This window comes from Eriocheir sinensis, chromosome 1 (genome assembly GCF_024679095.1).
Source record: "Eriocheir sinensis breed Jianghai 21 chromosome 1, ASM2467909v1, whole genome shotgun sequence".
NCBI classification, from domain to species: Eukaryota; Metazoa; Arthropoda; class Malacostraca; order Decapoda; family Varunidae; genus Eriocheir; species Eriocheir sinensis.
Genome location: NC_066509.1, coordinates 21682106 through 21705902, shown reverse-complemented (window position 1 = coordinate 21705902; position 23797 = coordinate 21682106).

Here is a 23797-nt window from a genome sequence, read left to right as displayed (position 1 = left end):
TTACAGTAAAGAGAGAAATAAGAGGAAATTACTACCCTTAACTTACGCTACAGGTGACCTAAGCTGTGGGGGAAACTAATGTCTTCAGGTTTTAATCGTGCTGCAGGCTGCCTGAGACAAACGAAAAAGGGTCAGTAAACAGAGTATGTAGTTGAATCATAAAAAAAATGAATAAATAAATAAATAAATAAATAAAAGCTAGTATTAAATTGGACTGCTCACGATGGGGTGAGATTTAGTTTCAGGGATTACAGGTAGAGGCTTGATCCTCGTTTACCTTCGGTACAGGGGTACGCTCCAGTATCCTGTAAACCTTACAGTTCCCACACCTCACTGCCTGAAACATATAAAAAAGGATCAGTAATATCTTATATCCCTGAAATACTTATTCAATGAAGACTTGAAGCTATTAATACTCTGTGCGCTAACTACTGACGGTGGGAGTCTATTCCAGTGATCGAGGACTATATTATTGAAATAACTTCTGCGCGCCAATGTGTTACATCGGTTTCCCTTTAACTTCATACTGTTGCTGCGTGTTATTGTGTTGGTGTCTCTCTGAAATAGACTATCTGGGTTAATGTTTTCGAATCTATTAAGGATTTTGAACACTTCAATTAAGTCCCCTCTTACTCTTCGCTTTTTTAAAGAAAATATTATCTAAACGCTTTAAAAGCTCGTCATACGTCAAGTTACGGAGCGTTGGAATTTGTTTGGTTGCTCGTCGCTGTATCCTTTCTAGCAAAACTTGATCTTTGATATAATTTGGTGACCAGAATTGAACGGCGTATTCTAGGTATGGTTTTACAAATGCTAAATATAATATCTTCATAAGTTCGGGTGATTTATAATCAAAGTTTCTTGAGATTAATACTAGCATCATATTGGCTTTTTTTACTCGCCGCAGTGAGTGTTACTGATAATGATACCAAGATCTTTTTATTGTTTTACTTCGCTAACCTCATCTCCTTGAAGCTGATATTTAAAGTTAGGATTATTTTCACCTATGTGCATTACTTTACATTTATCTACGTTGAAACACATTTGCCATTTTTCGCTCCAGTCGGCAAGTCTTATTAAGTCTGACTGAATATTCTCGCAATTTTTACTTTTCGTTACCGTACCACCTAATTTGGTATCGTCGGCAAATTTGTCTATTTTTGACAGGATATCAGTCTCTAAGTCGTTCACGTAAATTATGAATAGTGTTGGCCCAGGACCGAACCTTGGGGCACGCCACTGGTTACGAGTTGTCAATCGGATGCTTCACCATTAAGAACCACACGCTGTTCTCTGTCGGTAAGCCAGTCATGAATCCACGCACAAAGATGGTCACTAATACCGTACCACCTATTAGTGTTTTGAAATAAGCCTAACGTGGGGAACTTTATCAAACGCTTTTTGGAAGTCTAGGTAAATTACGTCATATGGGGCTCGGGCGTCCCAACTTGAATAAACGTCGTTGAAAAAAGTTAATAAGTTGGTAAGGCAAGATCGATTACTCCAAAATCCATGCTGATTAACAGTTATCAAATCATTTGTTTCGAGGAAAGTAATCATTTTATCACACACACACACACACACACACACACACACACACACACACACACACACACACACACACACACACACACACACACACACACACACACACACACACACACACACACACACACACACACACATACATACATACATCGACAGACACAAACGCACATAGAAAGACAAAGAACATACGTCATTATATAGAAAGAGAGAGAGAGAGAGAGAGAGAGAGAGAGAGAGAGAGAGAGAGACCCTTCACCTATGTTCTCATTATACCTTCTCCATCAGCGTGTAATGATGGCTGTCGGAGTGACGGAACGATCTCTCTCTCTCTCTCTCTCTCTCTCTCTCTCTCTCTCTCTCTCTCTCTCTCTCTCTCTCTCTCTCTCTCTCTCTCTCTCTCTCTCTCTCATACACACATTGATCTTTTTTTCTTTTTCTCTCTTCTCTTAAATGTCATTTCTTCCCTTTGTTCCTCTCATTCCATCCTCCAACCAATTTTCTCCTCAGCAAGATAGATAGATATATAGATAGACGGATATAAATAGGTAGATAGATAGGTAGCTACGAATAGATGATAAACAGATAGACAGAGAGACAGACAGGCAACGAGAGTAAAAAGTTAGGGAATAAACCGAGTAACAGAGAGACACAGACAATCAGAGGAAAACAAAGGCAAAAACAGAGACATATCATTAACGAGAGAGAGAAAAACCGGCAGACCATCAGACCGAAAGGAACGTAAAGGTAAAACAATAAAGGCGTGTTACAAGGAGGAGGAGGAGAAGGAGGATGAAACATGGAAACATGGACTAGCAGGCAACAGAAAGCCTGTTGGCTCATGACTAGACTGCCTGTTTTCAATGATTTAATCAATTTGTTTGCCATAGGAGTGGCATGCAGGGAAGGATTAAAGCACTTGTGCACCTACTCTTGGGTACGTTCAGTTCACTCCCGATGCAGCAAAGTGGCGATCAATGCGTTTCTTGAAGGAGTTGATGCTCTCTGCGCTAACCACTTCTGCAGGAAGGCTGTTCCAGTGGCGAACAACTCTATTTGAGAAATAACTCCAGCCGATGTCGGTATTGCATCGCTTTGCTTGAACTGTTTTTCCGTTGTTTCTTGTTCTCAGGGTAGTTTGTAGCGTGAAGAGTTTGGAGTGATCACCGTTGCTGAGCTTGTTCAGGTACTTAAAGACTTGTAACAGTAACGTTGAACATTTGTGCGTGCGAGTAAACATTGCAAGCGTCAATTTAAATATATCTATCACCTACAGACCTCCCAGGCAATCACTCGATGACGACCTTGAAATGTACAGCGTCTTAAGGCAGTCACTTAATAACAACGACTCACTGATATTAGGAGACTTTAACCTCCCCCTTATCGACTGGGCGACACTGTCAGGTACAGAAGGCGAGTCACATAGAATGATCGATTTTCTAGAAGAAAATTATCTAAACCAAATGGTTTCTGAGCCAACTCGACAAAATCATATACTCGACCTTGTTATAACGACCCAAGATAACCTAGTCAGTAGTGTCACGGTAGGAGAACACCTCGGTTCTTCCGATCATAAATTAGTGCGCGTTGACATTAGAGCTCAATCATCAGTGACTGAAAATAAAGTAAATGTGCTCAATTTCAAAAGAGCTAACTTCGTAGAAAGCCGAGAAAAACTAACAGAAATACAACTATCAGATGACGGCAAGGTAGATGAAGCCTGGCTAAGCCTTAAAAATCACTTACTCACTCAGCAGAACACATTCGTCCCCTTGTGCGAGAAGCGAATTAACACTAATAAAAGCCCACCGTGGTTTAATAGCGAAATTAAACAATCAGTCAATGAGAGAAAATTGTTTTACAGGTTAAAGAAAGAACAAAGCACGCCCGAAAACATTAGACTTTATAATGATGCCAGGCGACGAGTAAAAAGACTAGTAGGTCAGGCAAAGCGTAGATATGAAGAAAATATTGCAGCCAACTGTAAAAATAATCCGAAATCCTTCTTCAGTTACATAAACAACAGAAAGGCGATCAAAAGTGGTATTGGACCTTTAACAAACAGCGACGGTGCACTAGTGACTGACAGCCAACACATTGCAAACCTCTTAAACAATTACTTTTCCTCGGTGTTTAATACTAACAGTCTTCCTCTCGCTACCACCAACACCAGTACTATTGTAAATCTCGAGCATGCACTGCCTAATTTTGAAATAACAACCGATGAAGTCCTTAAAGCTCTCCATTCACTTAAAACAAATAAAAGTCCCGGACCCGACAAAGTGTATCCTATACTGCTTAAAAAAACAAAGAGCGAAATACTCTCCTCCCTTACTACCGTATTCAATATGTCCTTGCGAAAAGGCATCGTCCCTTCAGATTGGAAAAAGGCTAACGTGACACCGATTTTTAAGAAAGGAGACAAAAAAATACCAGGTAACTACCGACCCATTAGTCTAACTTCAATTGTAGGTAAGCTACTCGAGAGTATAATTAGAGACAAAATTGTGAGTTACCTCGAAAGCCACTCATTAATTGGGGATTCACAACATGGCTTCCGTAACAAAAGATCCTGCCTGTCAAACCTACTGACCCTTTATAACGATCTCTTCTCAATTTATGACGTAACCAAATCAGTGGACGTAGTCTATCTTGATTTCCATAAAGCGTTTGATAAAGTCCCACATCATAAATTACTTTATAAATTAAATCAAATAGGCATTGACGGTCAAGTAAACCAATGGATTGCGAATTGGTTGAGCAACAGACAACAAAGTGTAGTGATTGACGGATTTAACTTAGAGTGGGCGCCGGTCACTAGTGGCGTCCCTCAGGGCTCGGTTCTTGGCCCAGTGCTCTTCATTATTTACATCAACGACGTGGATGTTGGACTCAATAATCGCATTAGTAAATTTGCAGACGACACAAAGATTGGTAACTCGGTTCTCACTGACGAAGACAGGCAAAGCCTCCAAGAGGATTTGCACAAAATTTCAGCTTGGTCGGATAAATGGGAGATGCCCTTTAACCTAGACAAGTGCCAGGTCCTTCAAGTTGGAACAAAAAATAAGAAGTTCGATTACGAAATACGCGGCGTTAAACTCACAAGTGTTCAATGCGTTAAGGATCTGGGGATTAAAATCGCATCAAACCTCAAATTCTCACATCAATGCATCGATGCAGCAAATAAAGCGAACAGAATGTTGGGCTTCATTAAAATAAACTTTTTATTAAAAAATAAAAATGTAATACTTCCGCTCTACAATAGTTTAGTCAGACCCCACTTGGAATATGCGGTACAGTTTTGGTCTCCCCACCATGCAAAGGACATTGCTAAACTAGAAAGTGTTCAGCGTCGAGCCACAAAAATGATCCCTTCCTTGCGCAACAAATCCTACGAAGAAAGGCTTTCCACCCTTAACATGTTCTCTCTTGAGAAACGTCGCCTCCGAGGAAAACTGATCGAATGTTTTAAAATACTTAATGGTTTCACGAATGTAGACAGATCAAAATTGTTTATGATCGATGACACTTTGCGAACGAGGAACAATGGCACAAAACTCAAATGTAGACAAGTAAATTCAGACTGCACCAAATTTTTCTTCACCAACATTGTAGTGCGAGAATGGAATAAGCTCCCACCATCAGTGGTCCAGTGTAACACGATTGACTCCTTTAAAAACAAGCTCGACCGTCACTTCCTTGAACTTAATATTAACTAGAGTAGAAAACGAACGTTTTGGAGCCATCTGATTAATGTAAAATCACTTAGGTTTAAGGACAGGCCACCTAGTCTGGACCATGGGGTCTGTGTGGCCTAATTTTCTGTGTAAATCTATGTAAATCATGTTTCCCGGCAGTCGTCTCTTTTCCAGCGTGAAGAGGTTGAGTCGCTCGAGTTCCTCTCCATAGGGCTTCGTCCTCAGTGATGGTATCATCTTCGTGGCGCGGCGCTGTACTCTCTCAATTAATTCAATGTCTTTCCTGTAGTTTGGAGACCAGAACTGCGCGGCGTATTCCAGGTGGGGCCTTAGCAGCGAATTATACAAGGATAACATAACTCCCGGCGTCTTGTATTCGAAGTTCCTCGCTGTGAACCCAAGCATTGTATTGGCTTTCTTACAGGCGGACTTGCAGTGTTTTGTTTGTTTCAAGTCACTGCTGATGATGACCCCGAGGTCTCTTTCCTCTTGCACTACATGTAGTGGTTCGCCACCCATTTGGTATGTGTGGTTGCTGTTTCTGGATCCGATATGCATTACTTTACATTTGGTAGTGTTGAAGGACATCTGCCATTTTTCTGACCACCGAGTAATCTGGTCCAGGTCTCTCTGGATAATTTCGCAGTCTGCCGTCGTGAGGGCCTTCCCACCCATCTTTGTGTCGTCGGCAAATTTTGAAAGATTGGATTTTAATCCTAGTTCTAGGTCGTTAATATATATGATGAGGAGTATGGGTCCCAGCACTGACCCCTGTGGCACTCCACCTGTGACCGGGAGCCACTCGGAGGCCTGTCCGTTGAGTACAACTCGTTGTTTTCTTCCAGTGAGCCAGTCTTTGATCTACGCTGTCAGATTGTCGCCTAACCCCGCCGACTTGAGTTTCTTGAGGAGTCTTTCGTGTGGCACTTTGTCAAAGGCTTTTTGAAAGTCTAGATATATAATATCACTGGGGATACGATTATCCCAGTTTTCATAGATACCTTGGGGGAAGTCCAATAAATTGGTTAAGCATGAGCGCTTATTCCTGAAACCGTGCTGATCATCGGAAATGATGTTGTTGTCTTCAAGGAACCTAACGAGTTTGTCCCTGATGATCTTCTCGAGTATTTTTCCCGCCACTGAGGTCAAGCTGATTGGTCTGTAATTTAGGGCCACGCTTTTGTCTCCCTTTTTGTAGATCGGTGTTACGTTCGCTAGTTTCCAGTCTTTCGGAACTTTGTTTTGTTGTAGTGACAGATTGTAGATGGCGGTGAGTGGCTTGAGGATTTGCTGCTTGAGTTCCTTGAGCAGCCTGGGTGACAAGTTGTCGGGTCCGGTGGACTTATTTGTCTCGGGTTTATCTAGGTACTTTTTCACATCCCAGTCGTCGATTGTGCCAATTCCTAGGAGAGTGATTCCCATCGGTGGGGTAGGGTTCTCGGGTACGGACTGGGTGTTCTCGACCGTGAACACAGACGCGAAGTTTTTGTTTAGGATTTCGACCGTCTGCTGTCCTGTGTTAGTATGTCACTTTCATCTTTTAGGGGACCGATATTGCATTTTGTCTTCTTTTTGGTTCTTATATACGTGAATAACTTTTTTCGGGTTGGACTTGGCTACGCGTGCAATTTGCTTTTCATAGTCGCGTTTATGCTGGCGAATGAGAGCTCTGCCAGCTCTAAGGCTTTGATGGAACTGTTCGCGTGCATCGTCAGTGTTGTTGCCCTTTAGCAAATTGTATTTTCTCTTCTTTAAATTAATCGCCCGTCGAACTTGGGTAGTCATCCATGGTGGGCTTATGGCATTATTTGTTCTCCTAGTTTTCATGGGAACAGTTGTTATCTCTACCTTTAGGCGTTTGTTCTTGAAACCGTTCCACGCGCCGCCCACAGGAGTGAGGTTCATGGGTTCCCAAGTTGCCTGGATTAGCAGCTCACGAGCAATATTAAAAATGGCTCTTTTGTAGTCTGGAATCCTGGACGTGTTTTCGGTGAGTTCATGGTCTGTTCTGATCTTTAGGCGAATTAGGTGATGGTCGCAACCATTTATTTTTCGCCGACCTGACATTCACGTGTGAGATCGGAATCACTCAAGAGTACCAGGTCTAGTAAGTTATTTTCCCTTGTCGGTTGGATAACAATCTGAGTTAGAAAAGTGTCCTCTAAAATTTCGAGCAATCTGTTACCCTCCCGATCTCTAATCATCGTGCTCCAGTCAATGTTGGAACAGTTAAGTCCCGGATAATGACTGAGTGTTTGTTGGAGGAGGAGCAGGAGGAGGAGGAAGAGAAGGAGGAGGAGGAGGAGGAGGAGGAGGAGAGAATATAGAGAAAAGAGAAGAGGAAGAAAATTCAGAAAACGAAGAAGCTGAGGTAGCAGAAGGAGAGAGAGAGGAGTAAGAGAATAAGGAGGAGGATGAGAGGAATGAGAGCGGGGGTATGGAGATAAGAAGCATAAATAGATGAGGAGGAAAAGGGAAAGAGGGAGAGGGTGGGAGTCATGATGAAAGCGTAGGAATAAACAGGACGCCATGAGAACCAAATAATCTAACACGCTTTTTACGCTGAAAACTTGTGTAAACAACATATAGTGGTGAGTGAATATAAAAATAAAAAAAATACGAGAAACATTTTCAAGAATTATACTTAATAATAAAGCATATACATAATAATATATGCATGAAAACATACATACATTGGAAACAGTTGCCTTGAAAACTTTGAAAAAATATATAATAGTGAATAAAACACTTCAGAAATTATATAAAAGAGAATAATAGAAAAAAAAAAAAGTATTGTGATAAGAATCTCTAACACACACAAAACAGCGGAAAATACATGTAATAAGATGCCAATGATCGTAACATACGCGTGCCAACACACATACATAAGCCGGATATATTCCTGTGTGCGTAACACGTGGAGATATGAGGACTTTTCTTTCTCGTATAATTTTTCTCTATTTTCATCAGAATGCGACAGAAAAATGTGAAAATATCATACCCCACTTGACGTGACCTTTTGTTTTATTTTCTTTCCTCTTCCACTTTTTCTTTCCTTCATTTTTTTTTTTTTTTTGTTTGTTAGGTTTGTCTTTATTACTTTAACGTCCTTTTTTCTTTGTTGATTGTGCTCTCTCTCTCTCTCTCTCTCTCTCTCTCTCTCTCTCTCTCTCTCTCTCTCTCTCTCTCTCTCTCTCTCTCTCTCTCTCATTTTCTTCCTCTTTAGCATTTTTAGTATTTCCACAACTACTACTACTATTATTACTACTACTACTATTGCTTCTGGAACTATGGATAATTAATATTACAGCAACAAATACTACCATCACCTGTCCTTTCCCCTCATGATAATTTTCCCTCGTATCTTTTATTTTTTTAATTTTTCTTACATCTCTACCTATAGCGCCGGTAGGCTTTCTTCAGGGGCCTGGTGGTCGGCCCAAGCCTGTCAAGGCGCAGGCTATTTTTTTTTTCTTTTTATTGTGGCACCAGTTATTTTTGGCTCATGCTGCCTCTCGGACCTCATTTTTTGGTTCACTTGGACGGTTTTCTCTAGAGTCCGGGTTGATGGGTGGTCTTCAGGACAGCATGTGGGTAGTCGTAAGCCACTCAGCGGCGACTGAAAAATCCCAGGTGGTAGCGTGGGGATTCGAATCGACGTTGTCCATGGCGTGATGAATGCCGTGCCCGCACGCTAATCACTCAGCGACCGCCTATCCTAAATCTCTTACTAATATTTCAACAAATCTCTTCTCCAACTTCCGCTTCCTTTTCTTCCCTCAGTTCTTTCCTCCATTCCTTTAATTCGAGTCATTCTTCTTCTTCCCCTCCTCCTCCTCCTCTTCCTTCTACTAATCTCAAATCATGCCCAGTTTGTTTATTTTTCTTCATTATTTCCTCCCCTTTGTTCTCTTTATCTCTTCAGTACTCTTATTATCTTTCTTTTTGTTATTCGATTTTCCTATCAGTGTTTCTCCTTGCTTCCCTTCGCCCCTAATTGATACTGTTTCTTACGTTCTCTCTTCCTTCCCATTTCCTATTTTGTCCACTTCCTTAGTTGCTTTTCGTGGTTCTCTTTTCTCGTGCCCCACTTTTTGTACCAATTTTTTTTCTATATCAGGCTAGTCTTTTATTTTGCTCTCCTGATCCGTTCAGTTTTATTTACTTTTCTCACATTATTTTCCTTCGTCATTTTCGTTTCCCTTTCACTGTCACTCTCCCGCCCAGCTTATTTTCTTCTCCTTTTTGCTTCTTCTTCGTCACCCTCCGTTTCCCTCTACATCCCTTCTTTATCCTCTAGTTTCTTCCTTCTTTCTCTTATATCTCCCTCTTCTCATTTTTCCTGTATGGCTGAGCCTCTCCTTTTTTCATACTTGTTCTACTTTACCTCCTTCCATCTGTTAACTCTCTCCTTTTATCTTTCCTCCCTGGCTTTCCTTCTCCCTTCTTTCCTGTTTGTTCTGCTCTTCCTGTTCTCATTTTCCTCCCTTCTTTCCTACATATTCTACTCTTCCTCTGCTTCCTTCCCTTACAAATTCCCTCCTCTCATCTTTCCTCCTCGCCTCCCCTCCCTTACCCTCACTTATTGCAAAACTGCCCAGACAATCCCCATCGCATCCCTTCTTCCTCTCATTGCAGCCCCAGCACCGTCCAACTCCACTTACCTTAATGCCTCTCTCTCCCCTCTTCTTCCCCTCTCCTCTCCTCTCCTTGCAGCCTCCCCATCCGCCTCGTTGTCCCCCTCGTGTGACTACCACTCCCCCTTTTCTTCTTTCCCTTTCTTTTCCTTGCTTCTTCCCCATCTTAGTCTTATTTGCTTAAATTTTTCCTCATGTTTCACCATTCTCTTTTCTTTCTTCTGTTCGTCTCTCAACTTCATCCCCACTTCATCCTCTTTATCTCATCTACTTCCCAATTTTTAGTTTTTTTCATTCTTCTTCCCTTTCAACTTTTCCTAATATATGTATTCTTCACTTCGTCTTTTATTTTGGTTTTCCTCTCTCTCCCTAACCCATTTATGCCTAAGCTCAGCATTGTCAAGATATTGATGTAAATTATTCCCTGTAAGGTTAATTAGACTCACTTATTGCATAGATGTTCCTTTGTTGCCCAAAAAATATCTTCATTGTGAAAATATAGGGCATCCTATATGTAGGTCACTAGGCAAATCCACTCACATGTGGATGTTGTCTTCATATGGTAGTGAGCACAACGTGTCTGACAACTTTGTGGAACAACCCAGTGTGCATGCATGTCATATCTAGCCTCATCTGCTCTAGCCCTAGGTTTTCCCCGTTTGTCAGGGCCTGGAGGATTTGCATAGCGCTCCAGGTAGAAGCGTGCAATGCTGCGCCTAAAAGAAAGGAAGTCCATGGCATCCTTACCCTCACATAATTTGTGCAGTTGCCAAGGATTATTTATTGCTACATCAATACAATATGTCACAAGCTTTTCTTTTATTTTTCTTTGGTTCATATTTGTCATGATTTCATTATTCAGGGAGTGGTCCGTGGAAAAATACAGCGGGAGTCCCCGCCATTTTGATTGAGAGAGCGGGAAGTAAAACCAGGCAGGCGGGAAACAGGACCTTATTCAAATAATTTCGTTGTTATTGCCAAAGCTGAGCTATGTGTGGGATTCATGACCCACTATTTACCTAGTGCATGTGTTAGGTTATTAATAAATAATAAATCCATAGCCGTAGGGCGTTTAGTGTAAGTGTTACTCAGAAAACGAGATGTCAGTAGGCGAGACAAGGTGTGGCTTGACTTTCTCCCACCTACAGCTAAGTAATCTATTTGCTAGGATGTTTTAAGATAGATAGCTAGGTTGCTGTGTGCTTGGTATTAATTAGTTATTCTTAATTTCCAGCGAGTTTCTTTGTTGCTTAAATAAACTTAAGAGCTGGTTCATCTGTCTTTGCTTGTCCTATGAGAGATGTGACTGGTCAGAATTAAATATAATAAGTGACTAGGAGGGGTTGTGAGTCTGAAAAACTCAATTTTCAGATATTTTATTTTATATTTTTTTATTGCTTTGAATTTACGGGATTTTCGGAAGTCCAGACCTTTCAAGAACCACACATAAAATGGCGCCCGGACAGTAAACTGACGTCACACTCCATAGGAAAGTATTGGCTGTTAGGCTCGAAGTATTATATCGCAAGATGTCTGTATCACACTGGAAAATGGAAGCGGAAGAGTTAGGATACAATGCTAAGGAAGCCAGAGAGTACATACTCAAAGAGCAAGAGAAAGCGAGAGAAAGAGAAAAGGATCAATACCAGCTAGAATTACGGAAACTAGAAGCTGAGAGAGAGAGAGAGAGCGAGAAAAGGAGGCCCATGCAGTAAAAATGGCGGAGCTAGCCGCAAATAATGGGAATGGTAGCAACTCTCAGAATAATAAAGTAGTTTCTCCAAAGCTAAAGCTTAATCATTTCAAAGATGGTGACAAGATATAAATATTTATAGCGCGTTTTGAGGAAGCCGCTAACTTAATGCAGTATGATGAGGTCACCAAGTGTGTGCAATTCATGAGTCTTTTTGTAGGTAAGGCTTTGGAGGTGATTCATAAATTGGATGATAACTCTCGTGAGTATAAAAATATGAAGGAGGCATTATTGGCAGCTTATGGAATGTCTGTTGATGATTTAAAGAATCAGTTCTCCTCTACCTCCATAAATGACGATGAGACAGCAATTCAATTTGCTGCTCTCCTTAAGGGGTACTTAGATCAATGGCTCAAGAAAAACGGTGCTGAGGAGACAGTTGAAGGTGTGAAGGACCTAATCTTCCGTGCGCAGTACGTAAAATCCTGCCCAGATGAATTAGTCACGAGGCTCAAAATTGACAAGGTGAGAAAATTGGAAGTTATGAAGGAAATGGCTAATTCTTATTTTGAGGCCTGTGGTAGGACGAAAAGGCCTGTAGTTAAAAGCAATAACATGCCGAGTGAAGTCCCTAGAAAGATTGTTTCAGGCGTCGCCACCCCCCATGGTGCGATCAGCCGCCCGTGGCCTTCAGCCAAAAGTAACCAACATTATGCACCGCGTCCGAAGACTGAAAGTTATGGGTCGCGACCGTATCAGGGTAATAAGTGGCACAAAAATGCTGCAGTAAGACAAGAAAGTGCAACTCAGCATGGTAATTATAGTAGAAATCAGGGTTTGCCACCACCTGTGCCTTCCGTGAGCGGCCAGTCTCGCGATGAGGCGCAGAATCCATAACTAGTGGCCGGAACTGCAACAAATCAGTACGATGATTGGTTGAATTTGAGTAAAGGTTGGGTAGGAGACCGAGAGGTTACGGTGATGAGGGATAGTGGTTCTACCATTTGTACACTGAAGCACAGCTTAGCTTGGAGCCATGAATTCACAGGCAAACGTAGAAAAATATGTCTGTTGAATAGCGCGCCAGTGATAACTCCTGAAGTGAAGATAAAAGTCAAGTCACCCTATTACACAGGCTGGATCATGGCGGTGACACTCGAAACACCGCTCTGTGATTTAGTGATTGGCAACATTCCCGGAGCTACTAACGGGGTGAGTAAAAATGCCGTCACTCAAACACCTAACGCGGTGTTGGATCCAGAGGATTTTGGAGAAAGTGAAAGGGTACAAGGAGAAGGTGAGCCTCAGTTTGGTGCAGCAGTAGTGACCCGAGCAGCTGCTAAGCGTAAGAGTACTGTTAGCCCTCTTGGAGATCTAACTAACAGCGAGGACGTAAGGAAGGAGGTGGAGAGAGACGACACCCTGCACGGCTTACGCAAACGTTTGCAGGAAAACAGTGTCATTCAGCTGAACGACAACCGCATCATGGCTGTTCTCAAGTTAGGTCACAGTACTACTCTAGGCGGTCACATGGGGAGAACCAAGACACTCGCTCGCGTACAAGCATATTTTTATTGGCCAGGGATAGGCCAGGAGGTAGCTAGATTCGTGAGGTCGTGCGATGTTTGTCAAAAGACTATAGATAGGGGTAGGGTAAAGCTAGTTCCCTTACAGCCACTGCCCATTATTGACTCTCCCTTTGAAAGAGTAGCGGTATATTTGGTTGGGCCGATCGAGCCCCGAGCCAGCGATGGCTCTCGGTATATGCTTACCCTTGTAGATTTTGCCACGCGTTGGGCAGAAGCAGTACCGCTAAAGAATATAGAGACGCAAACTGTGGCTGAAGCTCTCATGACTATATTTTGCCGAGTAGGTATACCCAGACAAATACTGAGTGATCGGGGTACTCAGTTCACCTCAGGGATGATGGAAGAAGTATTACGTCTGCTAGCGTGCAAAGGGTTACATACCACGCCCTACCATCCCATGGGGAATGGACTGTGTGAACGTTTTAACGGCACACTTAAGAAAATGCTTAAACGCATGGCTGCCGAACAACCCAAGGAATGGCCTAGGTACCTGGCTCCTTTGTTGTTCGCGTACAGAGAAGCGCCACAGAGCTCCACCAGGTTCTCCCCGTTTGAGCTAATGTATGGTAGGTCGGTTAGAGGTCCGCTTCAGTTACTGAGAGAGCTGTGGGATGACAATATACCGGACCCGGAGGTCAAGACCACATACCAGTACGTCTTAGATTTAGGTGACAGGCTAAGAGAGACCTGTAACATTGCTAAGGATGAGTTACTCAAAGCAAAACAAGTACTGAAAAGTTACTACGACAGGAAGGCAAAGTTGCGTAAGCTCAGTGTAGGAGAACAGTGCCTAGTTTTGCTTCCCACAGCGAGCAACAAGCTGTTAGCTCAGTGGAAGGGACCTTACGAGGTTCAGGAGAAGGTTAATGACCTTAATTATATTCTCCTGGTTGATGGACACCCAAAACGGCTCCATATCAACATGTTGAAACAATACTACCGGCCAGATGCAGCCGCAGGTTGCTTGCGAGAAAGTGAGAATGATGAAGAGAAGGTGAGGTGTCTAGAGTTAGTTAAAGCTCACTATTCTCAACCTCAGACCGTAGATGTAGGAACGGCAGTAGTAATACAGGATGATGGGGACGGCGAGACTCCTCTCACTGTATCTTCTAGACAGACAGAGTCAGTGCATGACGTGACGTTGGGAGAAAAGTTAGCCCCAGAGGAGAGGGAACAATTAGCATCGTTGCTAGAGGGTTATGCAGAGTTTTTTTTCGGGCAAACCCAAGATTGCTCGGGTACCAGAGCATTGAATTGAGTTGACAAAGACAAAGACAAAGACTGATAGACGCCGTAAAAAGCAAAATCAATGAAATGGAGGCCGCGGGTATCATAGAGATCAAATTCCCCCTACTGCATGCCCATGATAGTCATAAGGAAGAAAGAAGGAGGAATTAGGATTTGCGTAGATTATCGAAAAGTAAACGCAGTGACGCGCGTAGACACTGAACCAATGTCTGATCCGCAAGCCATATTTGCTACTTAGGCTGAATCTAGAATTTTTTCTAAGATAGACCTGACGAAAAGATTTTTCCAGATTCCTCTGAGTAAGAAAAGTTGTAAGGTGACAGCTTTTAGTACACCTGGGGGCCTGTGTCAGTACAAAGCCTTATCCTTCGGGATGACCAACTCACCAGCAGCTTTTAACAAAGTCATGCCCGAGGTCATGAGAGGTATGGAAGGAGTGGAGCTTTTCATGGATGACGTATTAATTCACTCACCCACATTCAGGCAGCATCTAGAGACCCTCAGGTTGGTGTTGGAGCGGCTTGAGCGCTACAACCTGACCATTAAGCCCAGTAAGTGCTTGATTGGGCACGAAGAGGTGCCATTCTTAGGACATGTCATTGGTGAAGGACAGTATGGGTGCCAGATGGATAAAAAAGAAAAAGTTAGAAATGCTCCACGTCCTCAGACCAAAACTCAGGTAAAGTCATTCTTGGGCTTAGCTGGATATTCCCGGGATTATATCCCCAATTGCGCTGTCATTGCTGCCCCTCTGCATGAATTGTTGAGAAAACATGCACCCAATAAGGTACTATGGACAGGCGCTCAAGAGGCCTTCGCGACACTTAAGAGCATGTTATGCAAAGAGCCCATTTTGCAGTTGCCTGATTTCAATAAGCAGTTCATTCTGCGTACCGATGCATCACAGGAGGGCATTGGTGCCGTGTTGATGCAAGAGAGTAATAATCAGGTGTTTCCTGTAAGTTATTACAGCAGGAAGTTGCGTCCAGCTGAGAGAAACTAATCTGCGGTAGAAAAGGAGCTCATTGCAGTAGTAGAGGGAATCAAGAAATATTACGTTTACCTATATGGCGACCAATTCGTTCTCGAAACTGATCATATGCCTCTAGCCAGTTTGAAAACTTCTAAGAACGCAAATGCACGTCTGATGCGCGGGGCGTTGTATCTCCAGCAGTTTCATTTCACTGTAAACTACATAAAAGGACAAGTCAACGTTGGGGCTGACTTCTTGTCGCGTCTGGTAGCAGATTAAGATGATCAAAGTTGACAGGTTAGGTGGCTCGGAGAATTTATATACGGATCTTGGGACCTTAAGATTCAGCTGAGTCGAGGAACCAAGTGACGAAAGTGTTCAGATTAGGTGGGTTCGAGGATGGTTGGCGGAGAGTTTTGCGGCATGCTTAAAATTTAAGTTGCATGATATGGTGCATGGTATGATAATGTAGGAACAATTAGGCATATAGCCAGGAATGTATACAATAAGTTACACCATATTTACACCTACCTACAGCTATTTCACATCTGTCCCACCTACACTATGTATACTTACATAACACCATTTACATTTTATGAATAAATGTGGCAAAGTTCGCCAAGTCCGCTCTAAAAGATACTGGCGTCTCGCTATGGAGTGTTCCCTCTAGTTTGAGTAGTAACGTAAATGTTGAGGTTTTTCACTCACAGGCGAACCGTCAATTACCTGAGCAGAGGTTAACTGACATACACCACAGTATGAGAGATTGTGTGAAAAAGTGTGAGAAAGTACTGTCAGGAACATGCTACTCTGTAGGTGCAGGTGTAGGGCTTGTTACCAGTGTTGGCAGCTTATCACAGTCAAAAAACTTTTCTCTGAAGACAAAAGTTTTCTTAAAGGGGGAACGAAAAGTCATGATTTCATTATTCAGGAAGTAAAACCAGGCAGGCGGGAAACAGGACCTTATTCAAATCATTTGGTTATTACTGCCAAAGCTGAGCTATATGTGGGATGCATGACCCACTATTTACCTAGTGCATGTGTTAGGTTATTAATAAATAATACATCCATAGCCGTAGGGCGTTTAGTGTAAGTGTTACACAGAAAACGAGATGTCAGTATGGCGAGATCTGGCATCTTAACCCCGGCCGGGGAGCGGAGCATTGTCGGCCCCGCCGCCATCTTCCATTAGGCGGTGGGCTACATAGGCCCATCGTGCACCCCCCCCACAGCATAACGAAAGTGCATTTTTCTGAAGCTTTGGGATGTCCCCAATACCAAATGGAACTTTAACAGGAAAAATCTAGGGATGCAATAGGGGTAACTCTCATATGTTTTGAAGGTACCGTAAAAATACCACATCGGTGAGCGTAAAACAGTTCTTATTCAAAGCTGCCTCCTGACCTTACTTTTTTACACAATTAAGCATGTGACGTGTCATTTTAAAGGATTTTCATCAGTCTTCACTTTAGTATATAACAAAATACAATATCTTAATTATATTTACGAATAATATCACTAACACACGTACCACCACAGTTTCCTTAGCACAATCATAAAAAAATATTGAATAATATTTTACATACACAATTCTTGTAAACTTTTTACTATATTTTCAGTTTGATAGAGAGAGCTAGTTACATGATGGCACTGAAGAATGAACACCCTCACTCCAAGAGGAATATATCAAATGCTGATGATGCTGAGATTGTCTGTGTGCTTCATATGGAGGGACAAAAATATGGAGCGATAAAGCCATTCTCCACTGTATCAGATCCTCAATCTAGATTGCTAAGACTACAGGATATCAAAAGGAGACGCCTTGCACAGCCTATAGATTCCCCATATCGTATGGAGTCAACATGTGAACTAATTCCTGATATATTAAATGATAAACATGGATACCATCAAATCTGTTATCAGAGATTCTGCGCCAATCTACATCGTCTGGACATTCAAGTAGTTGACACTGAAGTGTCTTCAACTTCCAGGTCTAGTCGCAAGAAATCTTCAAGAGACAGCACTCAATTCAAACCAGATTGTATCTTCTGTAACAATGAAGGTCGCAGAAAGATTAAGAGTGGAGGAACCTGGACCACCGAAGGGATGTCAGTCTTCGATCGGGACGGCGGCAAGTTTATAAAGGATTTAGCAGAGAAGAGAAACGACCAAAAGCTACTAACCAGAATAAGAGGAGTTGACATGTATGCTTGCGGAGCCAAATATCACAGGTCATGCCATGCCAAGTATTGCCAAGATCCCATAAAATGGAGAAATCCTGACAAAGAAAAGAAAGAGAAGCAAGAATCGATGGTTGAAGCTCATGCTAATGCATTTGCGAGTGTTTGTAAAATTGTTGATGATGTGGTGCTGAAGCAACGGAACATTTTGATGTTAAAAAATTTATGTGACACATAGACATACTCTGGAGAACTCAGATCATAAAAATCCTAACTTCCGTAGTGAAAACTTGAAAACAAAACTGGAGAAGCATTATGGAAGTCACTTATCATTCTGCCCCTTGGGACAATTTCATTCATATATCCTGTACAACAGCAATGTTCAAATCAACCAAGTCATGAAATATGCATATGAACTGGGCAGCAAAGACGTGATTGAAACAGCTGGAGCTCGTCTACATCAGGTATATTGACAAAAAAAAAAAAAAATTTTTCCGTGTTATATTGATTATCTAAGATGTATGATTATTACATATATTAAACATGTAATGCTGCAAATATGTATTACATCAACAATAATTTGAATAGAAAAATACATATTATAAATATCACATATACTGAATGTTTTAAATTTTGAGGTTTGAGAAAATGAGTGACTAAATACTTAAAATAACAGGTAGAATCACAGTATTTTGAAAACAAAAACATGTAGATTTCACATACGATGGAAATATTTTGCAGGACATCCTGAACGCTTTCAAGAATTCTGCAGAGTTGATGTGGCCACCAACTGCCCAATCTCTAATCAACTCAGACATTGGTTTGCCTTCATCTTTAGAAAAATTATTGTCTAACATGCTATATGGTGCATCGTCCCCAAGAACTGAAAAATCCAAGCGATTAGTGTCATCCATTGCTCAGGATATCTGTAGAGCAGCCACCAACAGTGAATGGAAGCTCCCTAAGCATGTTTTGATGTGTTTGACTCTGCGACATATGTTCAGAAGTGAGCGTCTCGTCACCATGCTGAACAGGTTCGCATCAATACTATGTAGAATTTGACATTTTAACATTGGTATTGTTGCTTATATATTGCCCAAGGAGATAGTGTAGAAATTCAACGTACTATTTACTCAGCAACCCTGTGTACTTTGAATGACCTATAGTAACTGACAATTTATTCTCTTAAACTAGTTCCATTCTACCAAATTCATACATTTGTTTTACTTTGTATTTCGGCAGGTTTGGTCACTCAGAGAATTATGCCTTCTCACTGGAGCTGGAAACTGCTATAGCACAGTGTGTTGAAGATTCCTCTACGTTGCTGACTAACCAGATTGTCCGGAATCCTGGTCCACTGTCCCTGTTCCATTCAGAGTTTGATAATTTTGACATGTTAATCAACGATATGACTGGCGGTGGTTCAGTTCACACAGCACATGGCATAATGCTACAGGAAGTATCTGGTGCAGAAGGGACTCACAGGGAATTACCGTGTGTCCCAAAGACTGGTCGTAGGTCCCTGGAACTCAAGGAACCTGAATTACCGGACTGCTATGTGACAATGAGAAAAGATCCACGGCTGCACATAAACCAGCTGCATTATCCAGAAGGGGCTACTGCACTAATGAACTCTACCCGAAGACAAATGCTTTGGGTCATTGCCAGAACTGTGTACAAAAGTGGACATATAGTTCCTGCCTGGTCGGGTTTCCTGTCTCAGACAGGAAAGAAACCTCAACAGATAACAGTCATTGACTACTATCCAGTGATTCCGAAACCCATAACAGAATACAAGACTGTCAAAGAGTGCTTGAAATGTGCAGAACAGGCAACAGATGAGGTTGGACAAAAGTACGTAGTGACAACATTTGATCTAGGGGTATGCATGAAGGCTTACCCATTAGTTTGGAATAACCCGACAGAGTACGAGAGACACATTGTGATGATTGGTACATTCCATGTTACGTGTGCTTACCTGAAGATGGTGGAGAAAAAGATGGCAGGTTCAGGTCTGTCTGATGTTCTATTCGAAGCAGGTTTGATTGTCTCCGGATCATTAGATGGGGTTCTTAAAGGCAAAAACTATGACAGGGCCATGTTCTGCCACAAGGCCGTACTTGAAGGTCTTGAACAGCTATTGCTTGAGAAATATCAAGAAATATCTCCAACGGAATGTAACTCTCTACCAGAAGATTCTCACAGAATACTCAACGATCTTGTGTATCATCCTTGCACTCTCACAGCAAAGCTCTCAGAGATGAAGGGCTGAAGAAATATATAGATGGATACATGGAATTTCGTCAGAATGTATTGGAAGGAGTGATAGGCAAAACTGCACAGTTGTGGATATCCTATATGGATCACATTTGGCTTGTATTATCTCTGCAAGAATCCGTGAAGGATAATAACTTCTACCTCTATGCACAGTCCATGTACAAAATGGCAGACCTGTTCTTCAGTTTTGGTGGACAGAACTATGCAAGATATCTCACTTACTTTGGCGTGTTCCTTGCCAACTTGGATGCTTCACATCCAGGTGCTGTGGATCTTCTGAGACTAGGAGCATTCAGTGTAGCCGCTCCATGATACCTGGAAATCGGTGTGATGTCGACAAAACTATGGAGGAGACTTTCATGAGACATGCCAAGTCTCGAGGTGGTGGTGCTGTAGGTGTGTCTGGCCTTCTCACCAACTTCAGTACATATCAAAGATGGGTCCGGTCAACACATGCACGATCCCAGTATGTCAATGCCACTTTGCAGGTTGCTGGAATGGTTTGTGGTAGTGCAGAAAACCAACACCGAGACATCAAGCTTGCTGGAATCAAGAGAGGAGTGAGAAGGCCGTAGAGAAAGTAAAACTCTCGATCCAGAGCTTCCTGAACCCTTTCAACATGGAGACCAACGATCTAGTAATTCTGTCCTCTGGTGCTACTGCATCAACAGACATAACTAGAGATGTGCTGAAGGCAGAATCAGTTGGTGCTGAAGCCAAGGCAGAATTTATCTCCAGCCGCCTTCAACAAGGAATAGATTTCTTTCAACCTGTCCAGCGACTGAAACTAAAGACACTTGAAGCTATGAAAAAACAGCCAAAGTTACCAACAGCCAAAACAAGGTGGTTCAATACAAACAACAATCCAACTTTGTATTCCAGTTATTCGTGAAATGCCAGGAACAAAATATCAAATTGGACCTACCAATGTTGATGAAATATCCCTTGACTCCTGTGCCATATAGTTTGGCAACTGCAGATGGTTTCTTTGCCAAAACTGACAAATCAAAGGCTTTCCATCATGTAGCGAAGGATGTTCCCAACGATGAACCCCCACCAATCAAAGACACCCTGGTAATCCATGATGGAAATGCTGTCTTCTACTGTATGAAAGAAATTCCTACCAACTTCAGGCTCATATCAGGGAAGATATTCAATATGATGGGAAAAGGCGATGTAATTTTCAGCACTGATTCCTACCACCCAAGTTCCATCAAGACAATGGAGAGGCAGCGTAGGGGAACTACTGAGAAGCTCATTGTAAAGGGTGCTAGCACCAGAAAGCCGCCAGACTGGAAAATGTTTCTTGCCAACGATGACAATAAAAAAACAACTCATTGATCTTCTTGTCAAAGAATGGACCAAGGATGAATATGCGCCAAAATTAAAAGGTCGAGAGGTCACAATCATATCTGAAGGTTCTGCTTATCTCTTGACATCAGTAGATGGAATCACCACTGAAAGGAAAACAATAGACATACTCCACTCCTCACAAGAAGAAACAGATACACGTGTAATACTCTATTGTAACTATGCAAAGACCAAAGGATATCATAATTGCCGAGTGAAGAGCCCTGACACAGACATATTCTTCATTTTGTTGCACTATGCATCTCAGTTGAAGGGCATCAAAATTTTGTTCGAAACAGGGACAGGCAATAAGCAAAGACTGATAAACATTGGAGAACTTGCTGCAGAATTAGGTTCAGAGCATTGTACAGCACTGTTGGCACTGCATGCATATTCAGGATGCGATTCGACCAGTTGTTTTAAGGATTGGAAAAGTCAAGCCAATCAAAGTTATGCATAAAGCACTGAATTTCTCTGGCCCTCTCTCCAAGTTGGGAGATACTTGGATGGTGTCTAGAGATGTGGTCAAAGAGCTGGATGCATTCACATGTGCTATGTATGGGAAGAATCGCCTTACCAGTGTGGATTCAGTTCGCCATGCCAAGATCATTGATCTCTGCTCATATGGTATTGTTCCCACAACAAATATCGACATGAGTGCACTTCCTCCGTGTCGTGAATCTCTATTGCAACACATCAAGCGCGTGAATTATCAGGTTGGTATCTGGAAACGGTCCCACATACAGCACCCACAAATACCAGACCCTGAAGATCATGGATGGATACGTGTGGATAACAGACTGGAACCAATGTGGTACAACAATAAAATGCTTCCCCAGGAGCTAGTAGATGTTACTACAAAGAGAAATATCAATGAAAAAGAAGATGCAAGTGAATCTGAAGATAGTGACTTTGACATAGGTTACATAAGTGAGCACAGGAATAATATAATAGAATCAGAAAGTGATGATGAGTGACAATGAATTAAAAGTAGTCAACTATTCTAGAAACTATTAATAATATAAGAAAAACATTTTTTAGCAGATGTAGTACATTTATGTTTGATATACTGTATTTAGCTCTGCCTTAAATACTATAGTGGGACCGCATTTATTATAACCTACAGCTACACATTTATGTTGGCTTGTGCATGTCTGTGAGGAACCATATTATTTTCATAATTTTGAGATCTGTGATATAACATTTATTGTTCAAGAGAGTCACTGGAAGAGATGTATGAGTTTAAGAAGTTTATAACTTTCATATTGCCCACTGAATGGAAGGAAATGTTATCCAACATTATCATATATATTTTGCTATGATTTTGCGAAGGAAACTGTGGTGGTATGTGTGTTAGTGACATTATTCGTAAATATAATTAAGATATTGTATTTTGTTATATACTAAAGTGAAGACTGATGAAAATCCTTTAAAATGACACGTCACATGCTTAATTGTGTAAAAAAGTAAGTTCAGGAGGCAGCTTTGAATAAGAACTGTTTTACGCTCACCGATGTGGTATTTTTACGGTACCTTCAAAACATATGAGAGTTACCCCTATTGCATCCCTAGATTTTTCCTGTTAAAGTTCCATTTGGTATTGGGGACATCCCAAAGCTTCAGAAAAATGCACTTTCGTTATGCTGTGGGGGGGGTGCACGATGGGCCTATGTAGCCCACCGCCTACATCTTCTCCCACCCAGACTTCATCACGAGCAGACGTCCCTCACGTCCTCCCGCTCCACGTTGCTCATCGTGGTGGTCTTTCCAGCCTTGTAGTATCCACAAGTCCAGAGTGACTGTATACTCAGGTGAGGATAGACGTGGGAGGTAAGGAGGGCACGGCGTGTTGCAGAGAGGATTGAAGAAGGACTCCAGGGTTCCAGACCACGAGGAAGACAAGGTGTGGCTTGGCTTTCTCCCACCTACAGCTAAGTAATCTATTTTGCTAGAATGTTTTAAGATAGACAGCTAGGTTGCTGTGTGCTTGGTATTAATTAATTATTCTTAATTTCCAGCGAGTTTCTTTGTTGCTTAAATAAACTTAAGAACTGGTTCATCTGTCTTTGCTTGTCCTATGAGAGATGTGACTGGTCAGAATTAAATATAATAAGTGACTAGGAGGGGCTGTGACTCTGAAACACTCAATTTTCAGATATTTTATCTTATATTTTTTCATTGCTGAGAATTTACGGGATTTTCGGTAGTCCAGATCTTTCAAGAACCCCACAATATTCTTCATCCTCACTAGGGTTTTCATCATCCAAAGCAGCAGGTGCTCGAATCCTACTTCCGGGCAAGTTGTTCATAGTTCCTCCTCCATCCTCGTCACCAGAATCCTCATCAGTAATTGAACCAGCAGCATTATCAGGGGGTAAAATGGGGATAACAATCTCTTCTCCTGAATTACTTGAGTCAGCTATACTTAAGAGGTCAGTTAGCCTGACTGGGTTGGTAGACTTGTAGAATCAGCTCGATTTGAATCCACTGAAAATCTGATGTAATATAAAATGTATTGTTATGCCAAATAATAGGCTATATTATAGCCTAATTAATCACTGGTTAACAATTACAGCAAATATATGAGACGTAGATTACAAAGGA